Genomic DNA, 26803 nt, shown 5'->3' on the forward strand with positions numbered 1-26803 from the left:
CTAAGGTCTGGTCTTACTTGACTTTGTGCCTTGACTTCCTTATCTTTGCCACGCTCCTGCACCATTCAACAGCAGACAAAACATGATCTGCTCCCAGGCACAGGCTCAGCACTCCTGTAAGAAATTTTGTTTTGAGGCTGATCTCTGGCTCCACGCACAAGCTCACTCCACAGGCTCCAGCTCTGCAACAGTGCGCTGGCTGCCCATTGGCAACGTTAACCCATCCCAACCCCATTGGCCAGGGAAAGGCTATGGAAGGTAAACTGAAAATCGCTCTCTCTCCATGTCCATGAGGTTAAATAGGTGTATGCCAGCTGCAAGGAATCCAGTCTCAGAACTGTGGTGTCCATCGTGAAAAGGGTTTGAGCTGAGTGTCTGCCTGAAATAACGCTGTACATCAGCTGGCCAGAACCGCCCTTGCCTGCCTCAGTCTGAACCATTCCAGGTCCCAGGACTCTCAGCAGCACAGGACACAGCACCGGGAACCTATTTCTCACGGAACTCAAATCCTCGACCTTAGGACATGTGCACAAAGGCACAGGGGGGCGTGGAGGGAGAAGCTTCCAGGTGGCTCACTGCTCTTGAGAAGTAGCTTAGATACAAGAAATGGCACAGACCACACTGAGGACGGAATGCCTGGGTTACAGTGACACCATCTGTGTCACACCGCCTGGGACTCTTAAATTCCAACAGCATCAGGGAAGAAGGTAATGGAGGATGCTCAGCTCAGCAAGAGTTTCCCTGCCAAAAGTGTACTAAAATTCTCCATTAAAGAAAGAAGGGGGAATGAAAGATACAGTTAAGAGAGACCACTCTGGGTGCCTAAGGGACACTCCTTCCTCTTCAGACTTGCACTGAGCCTCCTCCTTAGATCTTCAGAGAAGTCCCAGGAACCTCGAGAATCAATTCACATCCCCGTCAACCACCCACTTGGGAGATATTGATTAAGTCACTGCACCCTCTTGACTTTAGTTTGCCCTTTTGTAAAATGAAGGGTTCTCATTCAGTCCAAAAGTCTGTGATGATACCCAGCTTTCAAATAGCAATAAGTATTAAATTATTCTCATCTTTCCAGTTGATGTTTGTACATGTGAAGTGAATGGAACAGTTCTGCTGAAGAGAATTGAGCCTCTCTGACTTTGGGTGCTGTGCCAGAGCATTCCATGGATCAGTGACTCCCAAACTTTTCCCAGCCCAATATACTAAGTAATGAAGCACATTTCCATTAGTAACAGTGGTTCCCCAGAATATTGACCACAAGTGGGATGGGACGGTCAGGTATCAAATGCAGAGAGGGTTATATGTGGGATGAGCTCTCTCCTCCAGTCATTCTGATACGTCCTCACACCATGTTGAGAACTGCTATTATATATTATAGATTGAACTCACCTATTGAAATGAATAGGCTGGAAAGTGTCAAAAGGAAGGAACAGACCTTGACAGCAGAACTGAAGATAAATCTACTCTATGCAATTTGAATGTGCCTTCTCAAGCAAAGTCATTACATAACTTCTGGTACAGCAGAAGATAAAAATAACCAAAGGAAGAAGAATGTGAATGAAAAAGTCTGATATATAAACTTTGACAGATTTTAAAATTAATCACAGTGTAAATCATGCTTGATTTAACAAATCAAATAATACAGGAATGTGTAAAGAAAAAGTTAGTAGTCTTCCCTTATATTTCTCTTCAGTCTACCCCACTGAAGAAAGTATTTATAGTGTAGGATGTATATATCCATGTCATTCTCTACGTTTGTACAAATATATAGATTTGGTTTTGACAAAAATAGGAAAATGTCCCAATATATTTACTTCAACTTGTTCTTATGATTACAACTATCATGGTTTTCTTGTCACGTTAATACATAGTTAGGTAGAGATTAAAATATGTAACTAAAGGTAGAGAGATCTGAGAAAAACAGAGTAAGAGAGATTATGGAATGTATTATTTGGTAAACTATTCCCTACTTATTAATATTCAGGACTTTTAAAGTTTTTGACAAAAAAACCTCTTAAAAAATACCTTTTTGCATATATCCTATATCCTTACATATTTTTAGGTTAGAGGCCAAAAAGTGGTATTGCTGGGTTAAAAGGCATGATACTTTAAATTTTAATTTTAATTTTAATTATGCCAGAATTCTTTCAAAAAATTATGCTAATTTGCAGTCTCACCAGTAATGCATTAGAGGAACCATTGTCCTATATCCTGAGCAATAAATGTAATGATTTTTCTGGTTTTTAATTACTCTAAAAGTGGAAATGGCAACAGCATTCTTACTTACCTATGATCTTTAATAAGCCATTTGCAATTAATTTTCTCTATATTACCTGTTTGTGTCCATTTTTATATTAAATAGCTTATGTTTTCATTTTTAATTTGTGAAAAAAATATTGAACATATTTCCTTTTTGTTTAATTACAAATATTTTGAGAATTGATTTTTTAAAACTTTTAACAATAAAGTTTTCTATACATCTACTTATAATTAATAGTCCTGCTATTTTTTCTTAATTATATTGAAGATCATCTTTATATGCAAACGAGCATTCACATAAGTTTGACCATTTACGGTCTCACCCCCTGTAAATATGAGGACCTTATTACGTGCTTGTACAAGTTTATAACATAGTTTGAAAAAAAATTAACATACAAATGTAACATTGAAAATAGTTTCAAAGTACTAATATCACTTTCAAGAAAAAAAAATTCGTGATTGATTCATCCTCAGGTAGTTAATCTTCTATACCCATTCACTCATAAGAATATTCAAATTCCTTTTCCATTGTTATTCTATTTTAGTGCTTTTTCAATTGAAGTTTTATGCTTCCCTCCTCTATTCTTCTTCCTTTCCTCACTTACTTCTTTCTTTTCTTCCTTTAAGAGTGCTATTCTATTTTAATGGGCTATTTAAATTGCAGTTTCTTTCCTTTCTTCATTTCTTTTGTCTTTTGTTTTATAATTAGGTAATAAACAACCCTTGAAAAGGAAAACTAGCTAAGAATATACTTTTTTCTAACCTCTTAGAAAAAAGGTATTTAAAATATGGATAAGTGACAAAGACATTAAAGTATCTTAAACACATTTGAGACACATAGATCAACTTGATGGGACATAATTTCGTTGTTTTCAAAATGTACGAGTTAAAGCAGCAGGTATTATATCTGAGAAAATTAAAACAATAAAAGATGAATGAGAGCAACAGTAATGATGAATTACATGTGCCTATGATAAAGTCTGTTTGTGAAGAAGTCTAGATCTTATCAATCTAATGAAGAAACATTAAAAAAAGAATTCAAGGACCTGCCCTAAAAACATGCATTTTTCAAAGTTATATTCCACAGAATTTATTTTATTTTAGATTCTTATCATTTTTCAGCTTACCAGAAGTTAAACTATGAAATATTGGATACTCTTTCCCTTGACACATTTTGATGACCTTGATAGAAGAATTATATTTATTTATTATATTATTCAAAAAAGGAGAGATCTTTCAAAGAGAGACTTTCATAAGATTCATAGGTATTTATCATTATAACAAAGTGACCCTAAAAATGTCATTACCACAGAACAAGACACTTAATACAGTAGACAAAGAGAAATGGAATGATGGTCACAGACAGAGACTAGACTTTGAGTGATGAGCACACAATGCGATATACAGATGATGTATGATAGAAATGCACACTTGAAACTTATGTAATCTTATTAATGAGTGTTACCCCAAACACTTTAATAAAAAAGAAAGAAATAGAATGATATCTCTATTAAGAGTCAGGACACGAATTTAGAGAAAAGTTGATCCTCTATTGGTCATCTAGTGAGGAAGACCAACTATCAAATGACATCTCTATTGAGACAGTAAATTGGACAATTCTGCATCACCATATTTGCCAACCAACAACACATTTCAAAGAATTTAATATCACTTGTAAAATATGGCCAACATTTAAACAAGGGTTGTGATCTTCTATTAACTATAAGGATGCTTATGATTATTGTTGACAATGATTGTGTATTTATTATGCATCTAGTATATAATAAATATATGAGATTTTCCAACCTTTTCCCTATCAAGGCCACTGAAAATAATTCTGACAGTTCAGGTTATATGGAGGAAGGGCTTAGTAGAACTGACAGACCTCCATGTTGTAGCACAGGCTCATAGGATAATAGCATCTCCATCTGTGGGCTGGGCTACAAACAGAAAGCTGCAGTTCCTGATTAATTGTGCTCCAGAAATTTGTGATGATTGGTACCATGCAGAGCTAATGGCTCCTCTGCATTTTGATAAAGAGTAACCCTTGGGAGTCTTCCTCAGTGCTGTGAATGTCATATGACTTGGGCATCAAGAAATAGATAATAAAAAAAAAAAAGAGAGAGAGAGAGAGAGGAGAAGGATAGAGAAGATAGAAGAGATCTATTTTAATTTTCTTGAAATTGCAACTGAAGTTCCACTTAGTAGCAATACAAGTGTACCCCAAGCAATGGATACAGATAAGTCTGAAACATTCAGTGCTCGCTGGTGAACTCCACTGAAAGACTGGGACATAGTTTCAAGGATTTTCTGAGCAATGATAAAGAGTTAACTGCATTGCAAGGAGGGCCAGCAAGGTGATGATGACTTTCTTGAAAAACGTGACGAAAAAAATTGAAAAATTGATTAAGACTCACAGAGATATTCACTAATGAAGCATTAGAGGATTGTACTGTATGTATAACACTGAATAATAGATTGATAGATAAATTAGGGAGAGAGACACAGAGAGACAAATAGAAAGGATGTATGGGTAATTTAAAATCTATACTCCCTTTGACTCTGGCCCCGTACAGTAAAGGACAACATTGTATATTTGTTAAATTTAGCCCCAGTTCACTACCTATGAGACTATTACGTTACAACTTTTGGCATCATGAAGACAGATGACAGAACTCTATCACAGATTATGTTGGCAAGAATATATTCTAAGGGGCAACACCATAGACATAAAATTATTATACTGTTCTCTGCAAACTTGAGTCAGGGCTCCTTCTATAATTCTAACGTGTACTTGGATTTATCACAGACTAAGCACCCATTTTCAGACTAAAACCTGGCTCGTTCTATTCCATTCTATATTGGCTTTATCTTACCTTGAAAGAGAATTACGGTTTGGATGAAATATTATTACTTACAGAGTTATAAATTATATAAATAACACTTATAATGCCCTAGGCAAAGTCTTTCCCATATTTGTGACAAGTTTAATGGCAATAGATATTTAGTCATAGCTAAGCGCAATTTTCTCTCTATATATGGAAATATTTACTATACGAGACAGAGTCGCTACGTACTTAAACTCAGCTTCCCCTAACACTAACATTTTATATAACCATAGCACAATTATCAAAATCAGGAAATTAGCATTGATGCAACACTATTAACTAAACACAGACCTTATTAAAATTTCACCATTTTTTCACTAATGTCCTTTTTTTTTCTGTTCTAATATCCAATCCAGAATTCTACATTATATTTACTTGGGTCTCCTTACTCTCCCCAATTCTGACAATTCCTCAACATCTCCTGTCTTTCGTGACCTTGACACTTTTGAAAAGTATTGGCCAATACTTTTAATTTAGATTTGTTTCCTCATAATTAAATTTAGGTTACATATGTTGACAAAAGTACCACAGAGTGATGAGCCCTTCTCAGTACATTTTATCAGGAAGTACATGAAACTACAGAGGTTTCATTGCTTCTAGGCACTCCGCACACAAATAAATAAATAAATAAATAAATAAATAAATAAATAAATAAATTTCTTAACTCTATGCAGTCAAACAATTAAGTTCGCAAACTTGTTGCAACTATGTTGCTAACCTTTTCTGATATCAGAGGAATTATTCATGATGAATTGTAAAAACTGGACAAACAGTTAATCAAGTTTACTATTTGGAAGTGCTGAAAAGGCTACATGAAAAAGTTAGATGAAAACGACCTGAAATTTCCCTCAACGATTCATGGCTCTTGCATCACGACAATGCGCCAGCTCACACAGCACTGTCTGTGAGGGAGTTTTTAGCCAGTAAACAAATAACTGTATTGGAACACTCTCCTTACTCACTTGATCTGGCCCCCAATGCCTTCTTTCTTTACACGAAGGTACAGAAAATATTGAAAAGAAGACATTTTGATGATATTCAGGACATCAAGAGTAATACAACAACAGCTCTGATGGCCATTCTAGAAAAAGTTCCAAACTTGCTTGAAAGGTGGACTAGGTGCAGATGTCAGTGCATAGCTTCCCAAGGGGAGTACTTCGAAGGTGACTGTAGTGATATTCAGCATTGAGGTATGTAGCACTTTTTCTAGGATGAGTTCGCAAACATAATTGCCAGAACTTAACTGTACATATACACACACTAACCCATGCATACATACACGTCTACATTTAATTCTCTACCTATAAATCTACGAACCTATCTAACAATCTAGCAATCTATCTATATGTCTGTCTGTCTGTTCATCACGAGTTGACACTAATACCTCATTTTCCAATCCAGCAAAGTTCTTTCAAGCCTCCCTTTTTCCTTATTCATATAGTCTTTCTTCTCCAGTGAGATACCTGGTTCTCATTATCTACAATAAATTTGCTTATTTGTTCAATCCTAACATACACAAAGTATTTTCAGAATTTATAAACCATAATCTTGCAAGAAAAAAAAATGTAATCGAGTACAATACTCAAGTAGTTATTTATTTCTTTAGTCTTATAGCATAGAGTCAAAATACTGTTCTTTGAAGTTTTTCAGGTTAGTTCATTTTGAAACTCTCTTTAGTGTGGTTATGTGTGGCAGAAGCCTGAAAACTAAGGCCCTATTATTCTGTGCTACCTTGACAGCTGGTAAAATTGGAAAGCTCAGAGAGCCTAACTATAAGTTCCCGTCCTCATCTGCTCCCTAAGGTTCCTGAGCCAAACACCCTCCTTATCTAAAGGGCAGGTACGTTTCCGGTTTGTCCCAGAGGAGCAGGTCTCACTTTGCCAGGCTCCAGAATTATTAAAACAAGTAAATCACATCCTCCCATGGGAACCCGGAGGGGCTATCTAGATTTGTTCATTTCATTTTTTCCTAATTCTAGTGGTATTGGGTTGTTTTTGAAAGTCTCCTATTTTAGCAAAGCCCATATATGTTAGCAGGTTTTTATGTTTGTTTAATAGTGTGGAAAGGGCTGGTGGGCCCTCTTTTTCTCACAGGACCTTCGTTTTCCCCTGTTGCATCTTTATCCCTTTATTACCCAATCACTAAAAAGTGCTTCTCTCTTCCTTTTTGGCTTCCTTTTTTTCCACTATACCTTTCAAAGATACTGCTTTAATTCATGCATGCTTTGTGGTCCCTTTCCTGTTGTTTGTGCTCTAACTGCCCAGAAGTGTTTTCAGTATTTTCAGGTTTAGGGTGGGCCAGTCTTCCATACAGTAATTTTAGATCAACATTAGGTCCCTTTTCTACTTTTCTTTTTCTGTCTTCTCTGCAGTTTTTCATGGTTTGCCTTTGCTCACCAAGAAGCCTAGAAGCAGGGCAGGGTGGGTTCAGAAGTTTGAAAGATCATACACTAGGATTTAGTGAGGTTTTTTTTCTTTTTTCTTTTTATTTAGTTATTTGAAGTTTCAATATTCCCTGTCTTCAAGTTATTCTGAGGAGATGATTTTTATGTAGCATTATTTTTCCTTTTTTTTTTTTTGTATTATCATTGGGAGATAGATAGCTAGGTACCTGCAATTGACTTCCATCCTCAATCACAGCTGATGTAATTTCTAATGTTATATGATTCTTTATAATTAATGTTTCCTGTACCGGCAATTTCATAGTCCCATCTCTGTCTAATTCTGTAGGTGAGGGCAGGATTTCTGTTAGTAAAGGCTTACTAGAGAAGTTGATTCAAAAATTGCTTAGTGTAATGTGCCTAAGGAAAAAAAAAGTAGTGCTATCCTAGACAGTTAATCTAACCAGTAACCTCTGTAAAACTTAAATATTAATCTTGCCTAACAGCATTTGGAAAAAGAAAAAAGGCTAAAAAAGTAATGACTGAAAAAAAAAAAAGAAAATGTCCTCTTATGTGTCTGTTACTTCTACTTGGGTGCGTGTCAATATTCTGTTCACAGAGCATACACAAATGAATAGTAGAAGTCAGGATCCATGATGGTCACTGAAATGCAATGAAAGATGACTTGTTAACCCATGTGAGCTTGCAGCAGGATTGTTTCAGGGCAGTAATTATTCATTTCATGGAATCAAGGAGTCTGTTGATTTTGACAGATTCCCATTTATAGGTATATTCACCTCCCTGCTTACAGTGGTGCTAGTTAATAATTGTACTTCCTTAGATTGAGCTTTGTCAGTAAAAGAGGCTGATGAGACTTCATTTCTCTTTGACCTTTTGCTATGAAAGGGTATTCTGACTTCAACTCGCCAGACAGTAATGTATGCATCAATTAACAGAATGCAAATGTTAAAATGTGTATTTTAAACTTAACCCATCAACTTCACTGGAGACATAATTCAGTTTGCATCCCCTCCTGAAATTGATTTTAAAAATAATATATACGTTTCAAACATTTGTATATCTGACATTAGGTAAAGTGTGAAACAATTTACAGATGTACAAAATGTAACACAGAAAGCCTAAAATGCTGTTAACAATCTGGTTGAAAAGGAGCAGAGATGGGAGAGATTTACCAAAATTCAAAGTTGATGAGAGAAACCAAGGATCACCAACTACCCAAATTGTGTTACTTACTAGCTTCTGCTCACGAGAAGCTGATGGGAAAGTGTAAAGGTGAACATTAGACACACTTGGTGAAGGTGAAGATTAATCACACTATTGTGATTAGGTCACTAACAAAAAATGAAGTTCTTAGAGTACACCTTGATTATTTTATCAAAATTATGTCTAAGTTTTAGATTCCAATTAAATTAATGATACATGTAGAGAATATTTCTGCAATATTTTAGGTAATACTGTTCCTAGGTACCACACTTCTAGACATTGACATAATACTTAGAAACTGTTTAGTCAAAGACTCACCAGCCAGCCTTTCATCACTACACTACGTGAAGCAGCAAAAGGAAAAGATTCTCTTAACTGATTCAAAGACGAACTCATGGTTTAAGCACAAGAAGCAACTAAAATCTATGACTGATAGGCCAGGGCGTGCAAATGACCACTGTACCTGTAACTTGATACTTCAAAACTCATAAAAGTGACATAACAAAAAACTTGTCATCTTAAGAATATTTATGAGGCTGTTGGATTCTGGAGGAATTGCAAAAAGTTATAGCACAGTTTCAGGAAATGTCTTTTCTGTTTTCATACTAAGCTTTGGAGACCATATCGACATTTCAGAGATGTGATAACATCAAAATGGACAGTTTATATACACACTTCAGGAAAAGTCTAGTACCAGGAAAATTCTCATTTAATAAGAAAGAATCATTCTGAATTGTTTTTCCAGTTTCTCTTGGTATTTTAACAATTTTCTTTTGGATCTGTTTTGTTTTCCTTTTTCCTGGAATCATTTTATATGAAGGCAAGAGGCTACCTACTTATTTGTAAAAATAATTGCATTTTAACTTATTTTTCACCAAACAAGCGGATGGGAAAACAGATGACTTAAAGTGAACACTTTTATTTTCAAGCTTGCTTAGGAAGAAAATATAAATAAGTCAGACTTTACCAAAATTAAAATTGGTTGTATATAAAAGGACATTACCAAGGAAATGAAAAGATGCAGAATGGGAGACAGGATTTGGAAATCAAATAGCTGATAAAGGTCTAATATTTAAAATATTTAAGGAACTCTTGCAACTCAACAACAAAAACCAAATGACTCAACCAAAAATTTTGCAAAGGATTTCAATAGACAGTTCTCCAAAGAAAATATACAAATGGCCCCAAAGCACATGAAAAGATACTCAACATCATTAGCAACTAGAGAAAAACAAATCAGAATCACAATGTGATATCACCTCACACCCATTAGCATGGCTACTAAGAAAAAAAAACACAGAAAGTAACAAATGTTAGTGAGAATGTGGAAAAATTAGAACTCTCATACATTGCTAATGGGAGCGTAAAATAGGCAGCCATTATGAAAACAGTTTGGCAGTTCCTTAAAAAATTGAACATAATATTACAATACAATTGACAAATTCCACTCCTAGTTATATACCTAAGAGAACTGGAAATATACGTTCACAAAAACTTGTACATGTATGTTTATTGGTAGCAAGATTCATAATACCTCAAGAGTGGAAATAATCCAAAGGATCATCAGCTGATACATGGATAAACAATATGTGGTATATCCATAAACTGAATGCTATTCAATCATACAAAGGAACGGAGTAATTACATGCTACAATACAGATGAACCTTGAAAGCTTATGTTAAATTAAAGAAGCCGGATACAAAAGGCCACATATTGTATGATTCCATTTATACGAAATATCCATAAAAGCCAAATCAATACAGAAAAAAGTTGATTAGTGGTTACCAGGGGACAAAGAAAGGGGAGAATTGTGCTAATATGGACAGTTTCTTTTTGGAGTGATGAAAATGTTCTAAAATTAGATAATGATAATGAGTATACAGCAATGAATATACTAGAAGTCATTGAAGTATCAACAAAAAAGTACATATTTTCTTTGGATACATCTAATAGTAAAATTTCATTCAGGTATTTAAGGTCAGAATTTATACTACCTACATTTCAAAAAAAACGACAAAATTTTAGTTTAAATAATGGATACCTCTTATTTGACTTACTGTTAGACACATGAAAATTACCAATTTTGTACATTAACTTTGGCAAGAAAAATCAAAAGCATGAAACTGAAAATAACATAAAAGTTATAAAGATGTCTACTCATACATGACATGATTAATTTTATACATAAAGAATCCATAAAAATTTACAGAAAAACCTACTAGAATTAATAAGTGAATAAAGCAAAGTCACAGAATACAGGAATACTATTGAAATAAATAGTATTCCAATTATTCTGGAAATAAATATTTGGAAAATGAAATTAAATCATATATACCATTTATGATCACCTCAAAAAACATAAAATTCTTAGAAAAATAAACTTAAACAACTTGCAAGATCACTTATACTATATCAATGAAGCCCTCATGGTGTACTGAAGCTCACTTTACTGGCTTTCCCAACTTCATGCTCAGTCACATCGCATTGGTAATTAGAAATGTGTCATGATAGGAGTGAGAATTGACAAATGTTACACAAGAGGTGTGTATTCTAGAAAACAGGTCATTAACTATAACACAGTATATATAACAAATGGATAAATAGCTAATGTTCATGGATTAAAGATTCAATATTATCAATATGTTAATCATTGATAAATTGAGTTATAAATGTAATGCCCATTCAAATAAAAATTAAAGCAGGCATTTTTTTTTTTGGTATAACATGACAAAGTTAAAAAATATATATCCAAGATGGGGAAGTAGATAAACACTGTGCCTCCTTCCTTCCATAAACACATTAAAATTACAACTAAATTATAGAACAATCAACCTGGAGAAACATCTGAAGTCCATCTGAAAAGAAGTTTTAAAACTAAGGATTTAAAGAAGAAGCCACATCAAGACTGGTAAGAGGGGCAGAGACGCGAAACAGGTTGGTCCCAAACCTCCATGTGGCAGCAGAAAATCAGGAGGGCTATCTCGGTTGCAGAGGTTCCACAGCCCCACACCAGCCACCGCAACCCAGAGTACTGGTGCTGGGTAGAAGAGCCCCCACAACATATGGCTGTGAAAGACAGTGGGAATTTTGACCATCCAGGAGGGACCGAAGGCTGTGAGAAACCAAGACATCCTCTTAAACGACCTGTGCACAGACTCACTTGCTTGAAGGCACTTACCCTAGGCCCCAGTGGCGGGACAGTGACTCGTGGGATACTGGAGGCATAAGGGACAGAAGGAGCACAGACTGAGATATATGGCTTCCTTACTGGAGGATAGTTGCCATTTTCCCTGTGAGAAGACTTCTCCTGTGCAGCTGGGAGGGGTAGCACCATCTTTCCTGTGTTGAGCCCATCTCTACAGGCCAAATCTGAATCTGATTGGTCTGGAGAGCTATGCTGCTCCCCCCTGGTGATCTCTGTCTGCTGGGACCCTGCCCCACCCAAAACCAACGCCAGAGGCACTTTCTCACAAGTAGCCTTCCCCACCCATATTGCATTCTTTCTTGGAAAACTATCGGAGTCTGTGGGCCCCAGGTGGAGGTGACTGGCTTCAGTGTCTCTGAGACTTTTCCTGAATAACTCTAGACTCAGCACTGACACCAAACCAGAGTCTACATTAACCTGGTAACCACAGCTCTTCCCACTCTAGTGACTCCCTGAGACCCTCCCTCACCAAAATCACCTACCACCTACCAGTCTTTATCAGGGGCTGAACCTTAAAGGAGCCTGCAGGTGACAGCAGGCCTCAGGGTATCCTGGCTTTTACAGAGCTACCCCAGGCAGGCCTGGTACTGGTGGCAGCCATTCTTGGTTTGCAGCCTGGCCTCTCCCATGTGCCTCCAGGCTTAGCACAGGTAGCAAAAAAAAAAAAAAAACGAAACATGCAGATTGCTTTGTAGCTCCTACCAGGTAGTCCCTGGCATGTCACAGGCAGTGAGTGACCTCGGCCTGCACTGGAGCCCCTCCCAATACTCACCAGAACCAACATACATGGAGGATGGCTTCAGACCACAGCAAAGCATTGGCCAGTTAGCTCCATAAGCAGCACACACAAAGAGGGGGTCTCAACAGGCACAAGAATTTGCTGGGATGAATCTCACTCAGTGGGGTAAACTCCCTGCACAGCAGGCCATAAGCTGTGTATGTCGCCAAATCCCACAGCCAGTCAACCTGAGATTCAATCCCACCCACTGATATGCCAATAGCAATTAAGGTTCAACTATAACAGGAGGGCACACACAATCCACACAAGGAACATCCCTGGAGCACCAGAGCAGGTGACCAGGGAGATTGTGTCAGTGCCCCACAGGACACCTACTACACAAGGCCACCCGGCCACATAGATAGACATAGCAGCTCTACCTCATACATAGAAACAAACACAGGGAGGCAGGCAAAATGAGGAAACAAAGAAATGTGTTCCAAATAAAAGGACAGGAGAAAAAAATCCAGAAACAGAACTAAACAAAATGGAGGCAAGCAACCTACCAGAGACAGCGTTCAAAACAATAGTCATAAGGATGCTCAAGGAACTTAGTGAGAACTTCAACAAAGAGATAGCAAGCATAGAAAAGGACATAGAAATCTTTAAAAGAACCACTCAGAAGTGAAGAATACAATAACTGACATGAAGAATGCACAAGAAGGAATCACCGGCAGACTAGATGAAGCAGAAGATCAAATCAGAGATTTAGAAGTCGAAGTTGCAGAAAACACCTAGTCAGAACAGCAAAAGGTAAAAAGAATCCAAAGAAAAGATGATAGTTTAGGAGACCCCTGGAAAACATCAAGCATAATGATGTTTACATCATAGGAGTACCAGAAGGAGAAGAGAGAAAGCAAGAGACTGAGAATGTATTTGAAGAAGTAATGATTGAAAATTTTCCTAATCTGGCAAAGGAAATAGACATACAAATCCAGGAAACACAGAGTCCCAAACAAGAGGAACCCAAACAGGCCAACACTAGACACATAATAAATAAAGCATAGGGAATATAGTCAATAATATGGTAATAACTATGTATAGTTCTACATGGGTACTAGACTAGTCATGGGGATCACTTAAATTATATAAATGTCTCACCACTATGCTGTACCCCTGAAATTAATATAAAATAATATTGAATATCAACTGTAATTGAAAAATTACAAGGCGGGGGGGAAGTGAAGGGCAATAAGTTGTCCAAATTTCCAGGTATACAACAAATAAGTCATGGGAATGTACTGTACAGCATAAGGAATATAGTCAATAATATTGTGATAGTGTGTGTGGTATGGTGTCAGGTGGTTGCTGGACTTATATCATGGTGGTCACTTCTTTAGGTAGATAAATGTTAAATAATTGTTGTGTACCCCTGAAATTAAAAAATAGTGTATGTTAGCTATATTTTTAATAAAAATCTTTTAAAAAATAAAATAAAAACATAGAGAAATACAAAAGAGCTACACTAGCCACAACAGAACTGTAAAAGAGGAATACAATTGAAAGCTTTCTAATGGGACAAAATGAACTAACCATTTTTAAAAAGCAATAAATTGGCGTTAGTGAAAAATTTTAAAAAATACTCTGTTTTTCAAAAGATAACGTTAAGGAAATTAAGACAAGCCACTTGGGCAAAAAAATATATAATACATATATCTAAGAACAGAGTACTATCAGAACATATAAAGAATACCAATAATACAATGATGAAAAGACAACTAATGCAATAAAAATAGGCAAATGATTTCAACAGGCACTGATCAAAATAAGATAAAAACAAAGACTATATACACAAGAAAAGGTACTTAATATTATTAGCTATAAGAGAAACAAAGTAAAATCACAATTAAATATAATATTAAATTAATAAAATGGCTAAAATAAAAAGTACTGACGATACTAGGTGATGTGAGGTGGTAGGTAGAGCTACTGAAATTCTCAGAGATTACTTATGAAAATATAAAATAGTGCAAAAATTGGAAAACAATTAGAAAGTTTCTCATACCGTTAAATTTTTACCTACCTCTTATCCCATAATTCCACCCCTAGCTATATGCCAAAGAAAAATACCATTATATATTTACAAAAATATATTTCATAACATATTAAAACAGATGAACATGTCACAAAAAATTGAAGAAATATCTTAATAAATTATGAAGAAAATAACACATAGAGGCAAAAAGAAAAAATGAAATATATGAAAGATGAAACGCAGAGGAAAAGATGAGAAGATTAAACATCATAGATCTCCTGAAAGAGAAGTCATATTAGAAGAAATAATGGCTGAGAATATTCACAAACTAACGGAAAACTACAATGATCATATTCAAGACTCATGCACCCTATGCAGAAAAAATAGAAAACCACTAGCTAATATGATAAAAAAAACAAACAGGTGACTAAAAGCAAAGTCAAGATTTAGAAGCAACCAGAGGAAATTGTAGATTCACAGTCACTTACAGTCATTTTAATATAAATAATTGCAGCAAAAAAAAATGAGAAATGGTATCTTCAAAGTGCTGTGAAAAGAGAGGATATATCATTTTCATAACAATTTTAGACAAAATTGGAAAGAATTTACCACCAGAAAAATCTTCACCAGAGACATTTAATAGGGAGGTACTTTCAGAAAAAGATCTCAGAAGGTGTAAGATTCAAGAGCCAAGAGTAAGGAACAAAAATCACAATATTTATTTGGTTAAATTTAAATAAATTAACAATATAAAATGTATATCAAAATTTCTAGAACAACCACTAATAAAAGAATACTAATAGACTAAGTTATATTAGGACAATACTAGAATAATACACTAACAGAAAGTGTATAACTTCCAAATTATTAATGGAAAAACAGAAAATTTACAACACTGACCATAAACTAAGCCATAATCTTAATTACAGTAAAAGATTTGGTACGTGGAAATACTATATACTCATAAAGCCTAAAAAGCTCATATTAGGAAAGAAGACAGACTTTTAAGAAAATGACTTAAGCATTCATCTTATGAAGTTGGGGGGGGGGGGGCGAAAACAGAGTGTATCCGAATATAGCAGCAGGAAGAAAAATTAAAGAGTAAATATTAGTGAAATAAAACACAACGGTATCTAAGAATAAAATGAGGGTTGAATGTGATTGCTCTGGTTTGAAAGCCGAGGCGGAGATAACCCAGAGATCCGAGAGGCTGTCCAGCTGTGTGGTCCACCCTAGTCTACCTACCGTATCTGCGGCATAGGGCATTTTCCCCCAGTATCCTGCAAGGATACTGGTGGGAAAGGGACCCATAGAGTGAGTGACAAAAGGACAGGTTAGAGGAGAGAATAAACAGAACCCAGAGTTGAACATGAGATCATTTCCAGCGCCTGAAACCTAAAATTCAGGAGTGCTCTATGCCAGCTGGGATTGTGCTTGTTCGTTTGCCTAGAAAAACACAGAAAACTTCTCTGAAGAGCTGGCACCAGCTCTGACTAGGGCATCCTGCATGGCCTAGCTTTAACCAGGCTTTCAGCTGTGTGCTCTCAGCCATTACTAACTGCTTGAAATATTTATAGTTTTACAGTTGTTTTATGATGTATATGCTCCCACTGGCCTTGGTGAGTAGCATGGCTTATGAATTTATTGAATTTCAAAACAGATTTATGTATTTCCTTTTGGCTATGCTTTATTAGCCCTTACTCCTAAATCGCCACATAGAAGATGGTGCCTGTCTGAAGGGTAACTTGCCAATCACTTTATGCTATGAGAAAAGTGAGAAACAGCAAAGCATTTCAAGTTGAATGGAAATTCATCTTCAGATTAGTACTTTTTTAGATCTGAGAAGAGAAATGCTGAACGCTTACTTATGAGTAGAGTGTGCTTGTAAATGAGACAGTTGCTTAATGCCACCTTGAAAACAGATGCTTCACAACTTATGCCCAACATGTAGAAAAAGAATTCAAGTTGTGAAATATGCAAAATGCAGGTCTGACAATAAGTAGCACACTATTATTTTGTAATATATCTTAAAAAGTTGAATCAACATACGAATTTGCAGTCCCTCATACTACCAAAAATCTTTTATATGCATGTATACATATATGTAGGTATTCGTATATATTCATATGTGTGTGTGTATTTTTTTCTTCAAAGTAACAAGGAATAAAACCTGTTTGCTGTTTTGGTTAATGAAAACCCTATTATAGTTGATGTTTCTCTTCTCATAATAGGAGTATTTCTGTATCACTTGAAATTTAAAAGTTGTGCTTTTTTCTACAACTTGGATAATTAGACCAGGGAAACAGGGATTTTTTCCCCTGTTGGGTCTCTTTTAGTCAGGCACATGGTTGTTACTTCCTTCTAAATAAAGTGTTACAGATAATAGAAAATAATTACATGTATTTGGTTTGAGGTCTTTGAAAGTATATCTAACACAGGCTCTCTATACTCACAAATGCAGACTGAATTACTGCAATGACAATAATATAGCAAAGAATTTGCAACTCAATTACCCATCACATGGAATAGCAGAAACAGTGGGTTTAAAAAAATTCTTCTGCTTTCTTTCTGAAATCTCCCTTTTGAAAGAGCCTGAACTAATATTTTTAGTAGTTTTAAATTTGAATAAACTAAATTTTGAATGAATAAAGTCATATGAAGGTCAATTATATCTTTGGAACAGGAAGACCTTCATAACTAATTTATTTGACATAATCATGACATGTTTTATAAACGTATGGATGAAAGATATAAATCATAATGCAAGGGCACATTTTCTATGGATTTAGAATTTTATGGATACATACTATTTTCTGTCCTACAAACTTGCTATAAGACAGTGTCTGTTTCAGAATTACTTCCTTTATAGTCATCGAGCAATAGATGCTTAATCTGAAGATCTACCAGCTGTTTATTTCATTAATTTATGTAATATTTCTTTCTGGTGGCCACCTGAAATGGATGTGATATATAAATGCCTCTGAGCATTGCATGCTGTTCATAGTTTTTATGGGCATCTCTTGGCTTGCAGCACTTACAGACCTCACTGTTCTTTTGTAACAAATTGAATAGATTTCTTTTGTTAGGTGACTCTGACTTCCATTAGATCTCCAATCTACCACTCTCAGACAAAAGAGAACATATCTTCACCCTCAAAGCCTGTCTTGGCAGATTCTCAATTGCTGTCTGAGGCATACCTGATAATTGCCAACCAGCGTATTACATTAATTATTTTTCTGTTTTTAAGTTGTGCAGGAATTTTTTCCAGGTGTATTGAGATGTAATTGACATATAACATTGTGCACATTTAAAGTGTACAAAACGTGATTTGATATATGGATATATTTCAAAATGATGACCACAATAAAGTTAGTTAATACATCTATCACCTCACATAGTTACAATGTGTATGTGTGTTTATGTTGTTGAGAACTTTAAAGATCTACTCTTTTAGTAACTTTCAAATAAAAAACACAGTATTCTTACTATAGTCTCCATGCTATACATTACATTCCAGAACTTACTCATCTTGAAACTGGAAGTTTGTATCTTTTGACCACTGTCACCAATTTCCCCCTGACACTCACCCATCCACCATCCCTATACCTGGCCACCATTGATCTATCCTCTTTTTTTCTAAGTTTGTTTTTTTTATATTCCACATATAAGTGAGATCATACAGTGTTGGTCTTTCTGTCTGACTTACGAAATCTGACAATTACATTTGTGAACTCATCCTAGAAAAAGTGCTACATACCTCATTGCTAAATATCTCTACAGTCACCTTTGAAGTCACCTGGGAAGCTATGTACTGATGCCAGTGCTTAGTCCACCCTTCAAAGCAATTCTGTAACTCTTTCTGGAATAACCATCAGAGCTGTCATCGTATTACCTTTGATGTCCTGAATGTCATCAAAATGTCTTCCTTTTAATATTTCCTTTATTTTCAGGTCAAGAAAGAAGTCATTGGGGGCCAGATCCTTTATTTTCAGGTCAAGAAAGAAGTCATTGGGGGCCAGATCAGGTGAGTAGGGAGGGTGTTCCAAAGCAGTTATTTGTTTACTGACTAAAAACTCCCTCACAGACAGTGCCGTGTGAGCTGGTGCACTGTCATGATGCAAGAGCCATGAATTGTTGGTGAAAAGTTCAGGTCGTCTAACTTTTTCATGCAGCCTTTTCAGCACTTCCAAATAGTAAACTTGGTTAACTGTTTGTCCAGTTGGTACAAATTCATAACGAATAATCCCTGATATCAAAAAAGGTTAGCAACATCATTTTGACTGTTGATTTAGATTGACAGAAATATTTTGATCGTGGAGAATTGACTGACTTCCATTGTGCACTTTGACGCTTTGTTTCAGGGTTGTATTGGTACACCCATGTTTCAACACCAGTGATAACACGGCCCAAAACATTATCTTGCTTCTCCAAAAGGGCTTGGCAAACTTCGACTCTCCTTTGCTTTTCCTCATTGGTGAGCTCCTTGGGGACCACCTTTCTCATGCCAAGATTTTCAGTTAAGATTTTCCTGTTTCTCTGTCAATGTTTATTTGGTCTGCTATGCTTTTCACAGTCAGCTGACAATTTTGATGCACAATTTAATGAATTTTTGCAATGTTTTCATTGGTTCTGCTCATTACTGGCCGCCCTCACCTCTCTTCATCAGTGACGCATTCTCTCCCCTCAGAAAAATGTTTAATCCATTTGTACACTACCATTGTCTTCTTGGCATTATCCCCATAAACTTGGACTAACAAGTCCCTGATTTCACTTCCACTCTTGCCAAGTTTAACAAAAAATTGTATGTTTGTTCATTGCTCTAATTCAAGCTCTGACATTCTCATGGCGGCACACAAAAATATGCAACACCACTAATGAGTGCCACTCAGCAAGACACCGCCACATGTTGATAGGAACAGCTGTGAGACACTGATGTACCAAGGTTATGAAACCTTACCGAGCTGCCAATGCAAGGGCATGGTGGCAGATCCACAAACTTAATTATCAGACCTCGTATTTCACTTAGCAGAGGCACTTCAAGTCTCATCCATGTTTTTGTAAATTGCAGCATTTCCTTCTTTTAAAAGCTGAATAATATTCCGGTGGTGTGTGTGTGTGTGTGTGTGTGTGTGTGTGTGTGTGTACCTCATTTTCCTTATCCATTTATCTGTAGAGGGACACTTGAGTTGTTTCCATTTCTTGGCTATTATAAACAAACTGCAAGGAACATAGGATTGCAGATATATCTTTGAGACTGATTTCATTTCCTTTGGCTATATACCTAGTAGCGGAATTGCTGGATCATACTATAGTATTATTTTTAATTTTCTGAGGAACCTCCACACTGTTTTCCAAACTGCATTCCAAATACATTCCCACTAGCAGTGAACAATGGTTCCCTTTTTTCAACATCCTCACTCACAATTCTATAGGTCAGAAACTTGGCATGATGCAACTGGGTTCTCAGCTCAGGGAATCACTAGACTGAAATCATGGTATCAGCCAATCTAAATCCTCATTTGGAACCTCTGGGGGAAAATCTGCTTTCAAGTTCATTCTTCTCGTTGGCAGAATTTAGTTCCTTGCATTTGGAGGACTGAGAGCCTCATATCCTAGCTGTGTGTCAGCAGAGGCCCTTTGGATTCCTAGTAGCCATCTGCATTCCTTGCCATATGGCCCTGTCCAACTTCATGTTATCAACGGTGTGTCAAATCCTCCTAGTGATCAAATCTCTCCCTCCTAGGAAAGTCCAGTGTCTTTTAAGAGCTCATCTAATTAGTTCCGGCTCACCCAACATAAATTCCCTTTCTTAAAATCAACTGATTTTGGTCCTAAGTTACATCTGCAAAATAACTTCACAACCGCTCCTTCATTAGTGTTTGATTAAATAACTGGTGTACAGGGAACCACCTTAGAATGAACAACTGGAGATACTGTGAGCCATCTATGAATTCTGCCTGCCAAATATTTGAACATTTTGGTAACAGATACTTCATTACTTCCAGAATCAGCTCATGCCATATTTTGATGGACACAAGACTAGTCCTTTTCTTGACCATGAACTCCTTGAAGGCAGCAAGCATGCTTCGGTTTGGTATATGAGGAACACACACCAATCCTTGCACAATAAATGAGAGTTTCATAGATACATGAAAACTCATTTAAAAAACAACTCTTTTTGCTTATACAGATAAAATGTCTATTTTGGGAGCTCAAATTCATCATGTTCTTTGGATTCACAAAGAACAAGGTTAATCTCTATTTTGAATATTTGAAATCATCTGAAACTTTCCATGTTTGAGTTTTTTCATCTCCCAACCACACATCTCTAATTTCAGCAGTCTTTCATTAAAGCATGGTTTCCAATCATCATCACCATCCTGTTAACATTTTTTTGGATACTTTAATTTTAGTGCCTAAAACTGGACGCAATGCTTTTTACAATATTCTTGTGACTGTTATCTTTGTATTTTTGTTGTATTAGTATAAAGTACAACAGACTTATCATTAGTTGAACTGGAACTCCACACTTCTATGAAGCAGCTCAAGATGACAATAACATTTTTAGAAGTTATTTTTTTTTTAATGAGCCTATAATCTACAGTTTATTTTACCTTTCTTAATTCATGTACTAGTATGAATTATGGCTCCTCAAAAGTAGATACTTTTATATACAAAGTGCATTTAATCTAATCAAATACCATCATTATACTTAGACTTTCATTCAAATCCTTTAGGATTTTTTTGAGATCTGACTGTGATCTTTGAATGTATCATTTATACACCTTCTCTTTTTTTCCTGTCTCCTTAAAGGAGTTTAGAGCATGTCATCCCCTAATATGCCAAAGTGGTATATTGATCATTTTGAGTTAAAGGCACTTGAGAAGAGGCAGGTGCAAGAAACAGCAGAGCACTCTGATCTTCCTTTTCCTTCCTAAAAGCAAAAGATAAAACTCCACGTGAAAGGTCTTCGCTTTGGAGGAAGGAAGACTTTCTTATCACCAGAGACAGGGAATCTAGGGTAAGAAACCAGTACAAACAAACTTTGTTAAATTAACCCCACCTTCCTAGCCACTTCTCCACAGTTTATTACCCCTTCCCAAACCATCTGTCTTATCGATTCTTCACAAATTTATTGTTTCTTTGTCTAAAAGTAATACAAGCTTTCTGCTCTTGCCACTTCTTTAGGTCTTCAATCTCCTGTGAAGGCTCCCATATACATGTAAAAAACTGATAAATCTTGTATAATTTTTTTCTATTAATCTGTCACTTTAATTCTTAGGTCCAGCTGGCTACCTTAAGAGGGTAAAGCGTTTTCTTCCCCTACATTCTCATGGTCCCATTGTCTGCATGTCAAATTCAATTTTCATCTCCCGGTAACTTACATATGCCATTAACTAACATGTGAACCCAAATAATACCTAGGAGAATGGTGCTCTGGCCTTTATGTTGACATTGACTCAAGAAGCAGCACTCAGCCAGTCTCCAGTGTACTTGCTCATATTATTTCCAAACAAAAATTTCCACATTTTAGCCACAATAACTTTGAAAACTCATCCAATTCAGATAAATTATGTCTACAACACTTCTCTAACCAGACAAATATCATTTCCACATGCCTTGTCAAAGAAAAAAAATTACTATAAAGCATTAAGAAAACATTTATTGAATATCAATTCTGAGCTGAGCATTGAATTAGAAACACTCAAGCTTTAGGATTTCATTATGCTTTTGTTTCTCTACTTCTAAAGTTAATGGATATGGTCACATTGCAAAAGGCATGTTTTGACATATAATTAAGTTTAAAATTTGCATTTGACTATAAAGTGAGAAATAAATTATTAACTAATTTGCTTCAAATTGTTGTTTAACAAATGTAGACAAATATATTTTATAGATTTTTTTCTAAAGCATCCACATACAATTTTTCCCGAATTTCAGATACCCACTATTTACTAGCTGATGAGAATTCACATTTGTCTTCTTACTAGCATATTATTATCCATAATTGTTTAATTGATTGATTGACTTAATAATCCATTCACTCATCATGTATATGTTGGACACTGGTATAGGAAGTGCACTATGACAGGTAATTACAGTTAATTAAATATAAATAACAGAATCATTTCTCACAAAACTTTAAAATGTGATATGTAACACTAGAAAATATCACTAATGTGGGAGAGAAGGAGGTCACATCCACGTACCCACCTACTCAATAAAATCTTATGAATAATTTATTATGTGCCAATAACTGTGATAGGAATTGGAGATAAAGAGATAAAAATAGCTTCCCTTTGAGGCTTTTGCAATCTATGCATAACATCATAAAAATCTTTGTATAACTGGTGGCTTTTGAGTTGTACAATAGACTACTACATGTGTGATAAATTTGGAGCAAGGAATACTCAAGGTAAAAAGACATTTTAGAGGCAATCAGAATTGTCCAGGCAAAAAATAATGAGGTTATGAATTTATATAACTGTTAGAGAATGCATAGTTAGAAGCCAGATGTGAGAAGATTGATTGGACTAAGCACGCATTGAATGTGATGGAGAAGAAAATGAAATAAATCAAATACGCCCCTGGTTAATCACTATGTCTATAAGAATGATTCTTTTAATAGAAATACTGGATTTAAGAAGAGAAATTTAATCTTAGCTTTTTCTTTAAGATTAAATATCGTTTTAAGATAAATGATTACCATGAAAAAGATAATCATTTTGAGTGGTTTGGATTGAAATGGTAGAATATTTTATGTTGCCACTAAATTTGTAATTCCCAGGATGCATCTTTCCATGTATCAGGGATTCAGACATTAGAGAAACGATACAGTGTGATGGTTAAGGGCCTGGGCTCTGATATCTGACTACCTGGATTTGAGTCCCGACCCTGCCTTTTACTTTCTGAGTGATGCTGACCCATTGTTTAAAAGTATGTACCTCTGTTCCCTTATCTGCAAAATGGAAATAAAAGTAATACTATCTCATATGATTCTCCTGGAGAATAAATTAATACACTTTAAAACAATGCGTGGCACATCATACGCACTTGATATATCCACTCATTAGTCCATATCTCCATCTGGAGTACTGTTGAATGCCAGACTTAAATATGCAACTGACTGCTTGACATCTGGCTTTAACTCAACAAGTACAAAAATGAATCTATTAGTACAACCCCTCCCCATCTTCGTGAAATGAACCTTCTTCTTCCCCTGTACTCCTTTAGGAGAAGACTTCATCAGACTTCTGAAACCTGAAAGTCTCTTTCTTCCCATATATCCAATCAGTTAGCAAATTCTGAAGACTGTATCTCCTTATCGATCTCTGATCTGGCCTCTCTATCCTCACTCATGGTCCTTTTCTTGACCATACCACATCAGCTCCGCTCTGCCGCACTGCAATAGACTCCAGATTCATTTCTGGCTTCCGCTACATATATGCCTAGATAATATCTCTAAAATACAAATCTTATCATGACATTTCTGTGATAAAACACCTTAGAAGCTTGCCATTCCACTGGATACAGACTAAACTTGTCAGAGAAAGATCTTTCTCCCTCTCTGCCTGCTTGGGTCCCTGAGTATCATGACACCAATAGTCCAATCACAATCTCCAGTCACGTCACACTGCTGGCAGGTTTTGGACAGAAACAAGTTGTTGCCAGCTTCCTATCTTCATTTACACCATTCTTGTTGACGGTAATACCCTTTTCTCCTCAGTCCTCTTACCCATGGAACTCAAGGTCATCTGTCAAAACTCACCTCAAAGGTAACTGTTTTTCTGAAACCTTACCAATTACTCCTCCTATCATCTGTCTAGCACATTCTATGATCCATCTTCTCTGAAGCCTCATTATAACCTGCACATTTGCTTATTAGAGCACATGAAACCCTAATTGAATCAATGTATTTAAATGTCCATTTCACTTCATTAGACTGTAAACCTTTCAAATATACTTATGTGAATTTGTAACACTGCCTGGCACATGCGACATGTAATACATGTTGAATAAATGTTTGATGCATTAGGGGAATTCATAACTAATTTAGTAAAAGTAACAAGCCATAGTTTTCATAAAAGAAAAAGCAATTAATCAGGATAGAAAAAAGACTGGGAATGGGTTAAGATTTCTAGTCACTTAAGAGATTCCTAAGTTAAAAGTTATAAAGCATAATGCTAGAGAGAGAAATACTGTTACAAAGAAAGAAAAAGTGGGTTAATTTTTAAGTTCAAAATAATTTGTGTGATGACTGGCACAAATTCTTACCAAATATCTTTGTACCAGTTATCCTTTCTCGTTTTTATTACTACTTTCCAAAGTAAAAAAAGTTATCAACAGAGTTTTACTTACTCTTATGTATTTCTTCTAAACTTATATTTCGACTAATAAATTCAGCCTGATTAAACAATTTGTAACTTCCTAAGATGTGAATTTTCAAGGTAGGAAAAAATTAGCAATTAAGTTTTCCCCCTCTTGTGCGTCTCTTTTTATAATGCTTGGTGAACCAAATAACAATTGTAGTGAATTTGAAATCTTATTAATTATTGAAGCACAATCTTTAAATTCTTATAAATTTATAGCCAAAACATTTCATCTTCCCCTTATTTAATGTTGAAATATTTCCTTTATATTCCAACTGATATATTTTAATCAGAGAAAATATAATTGTACTAACTTTCTCTGAAAATAGAAAAAATTATACTCCAATGCAGAAATCATATAACAATGCAAATACCTCCATTCAAGAATATACAATGAAATACTATTCAGTGGTAAGAAAAGATGAAATAGACTGTTTGTGACAACATGGATGGATCTTGAGATTATTATGCTAAGTGAAATAAGTCAGACAGAAAAAGTAGAGAACCATATGATTTCATTGATATGTAGTGTATAAAACAAAAACAACAAAAGAACAAGACAAGCAAATGAGAAACAAAAACTCATAGACACAGACAATAGTCTAGTGGTTACCAGAGGGTAAGGGGGTAGGGGTGTGGTAGATGAGGGTAAAGGGGATCAAATATATGGTGATGGAAAGATAACTGACTCTGGGTGGTGAACACACAATGTGATTTATAGAGGATGTAATACAGAATTGTATACCTGAAATTTACGTAACTTTACTAACAATTGTCACCCCAATAAAATTTTTAAAAAAAGAATAATCACTAACTCTCAGGTCATTAACACAGAAAAGATGGTTTCAGAACCATTTTAAATCTTTCTAATGTAGATTATTAGTTACTCTCTGACTCTGAGTCATAATGAACCAAGTTATTTTGTAGGTAAACACAATAAGTATCTTGGTCCTTTTACAGGATAAATTAAGTTATTGCTAAATTGGTACATTTCCCAGTTAATGGCATAGAATTAAAATACATTATATAAATGATATTAACACACTGTGATTGAATCACTTAAGAAAAATGATAATTTTAATTAAAGTTATGCACTGCTGGGTTCATCAGGAAATGTCCAGATTGACATAGAAAGCTTAAAAGATATTGTTTTTTCTCTTAGGAAATTAGATTGAAGGTTAGTGGTAATATTTGAAAGAAAAAAATAATTCTATAAGACTAATACCTCCATAGTTTGCAAAACTACTACATCAGATAACAAGAAATAGGTTCACAATAAAGGGTAAGCTGAAACCCATACCCTAAAAACTGCCCTAGGTTTTGCCTTTCTTCCAACGTTCAATGGCTCAAAAGAGTTCTCTAAATTTCAGTTTCAGTTCCCAGCTTTTTCACTTAGCATTCATCCTCAGTCCACTGTAGTGTAGATGTTCTCTCTAGTGAAAGACTTCTTGCTAAAGTCATATCTAATCTCATGTCAGGATCTCTCCTGAGTTTCTGAGACACTACATTCCCCAAGTTGTCTCCTCTAACTTTGGCAACTCCATTTGAGTCTCTTCTTCAAATTTATCCTCCAATGCCGAGACACTACATGTTAACATTTCTTAACACTTGGTCACAGGATGCTTTCTCTTCTCTCTCTGCTCTTTGCCTAGTCAGTCTCAGCTAGGATTACAGATCCACTAACACCTCTTCTAGTCCTCTTCTAGTGTCTGTCTCATAAATG

The sequence above is a fragment of the Rhinolophus hipposideros genome (assembly GCF_964194185.1).
Source record: "Rhinolophus hipposideros genome assembly, chromosome: 2".
Taxonomy (NCBI): domain Eukaryota; kingdom Metazoa; phylum Chordata; class Mammalia; order Chiroptera; family Rhinolophidae; genus Rhinolophus; species Rhinolophus hipposideros.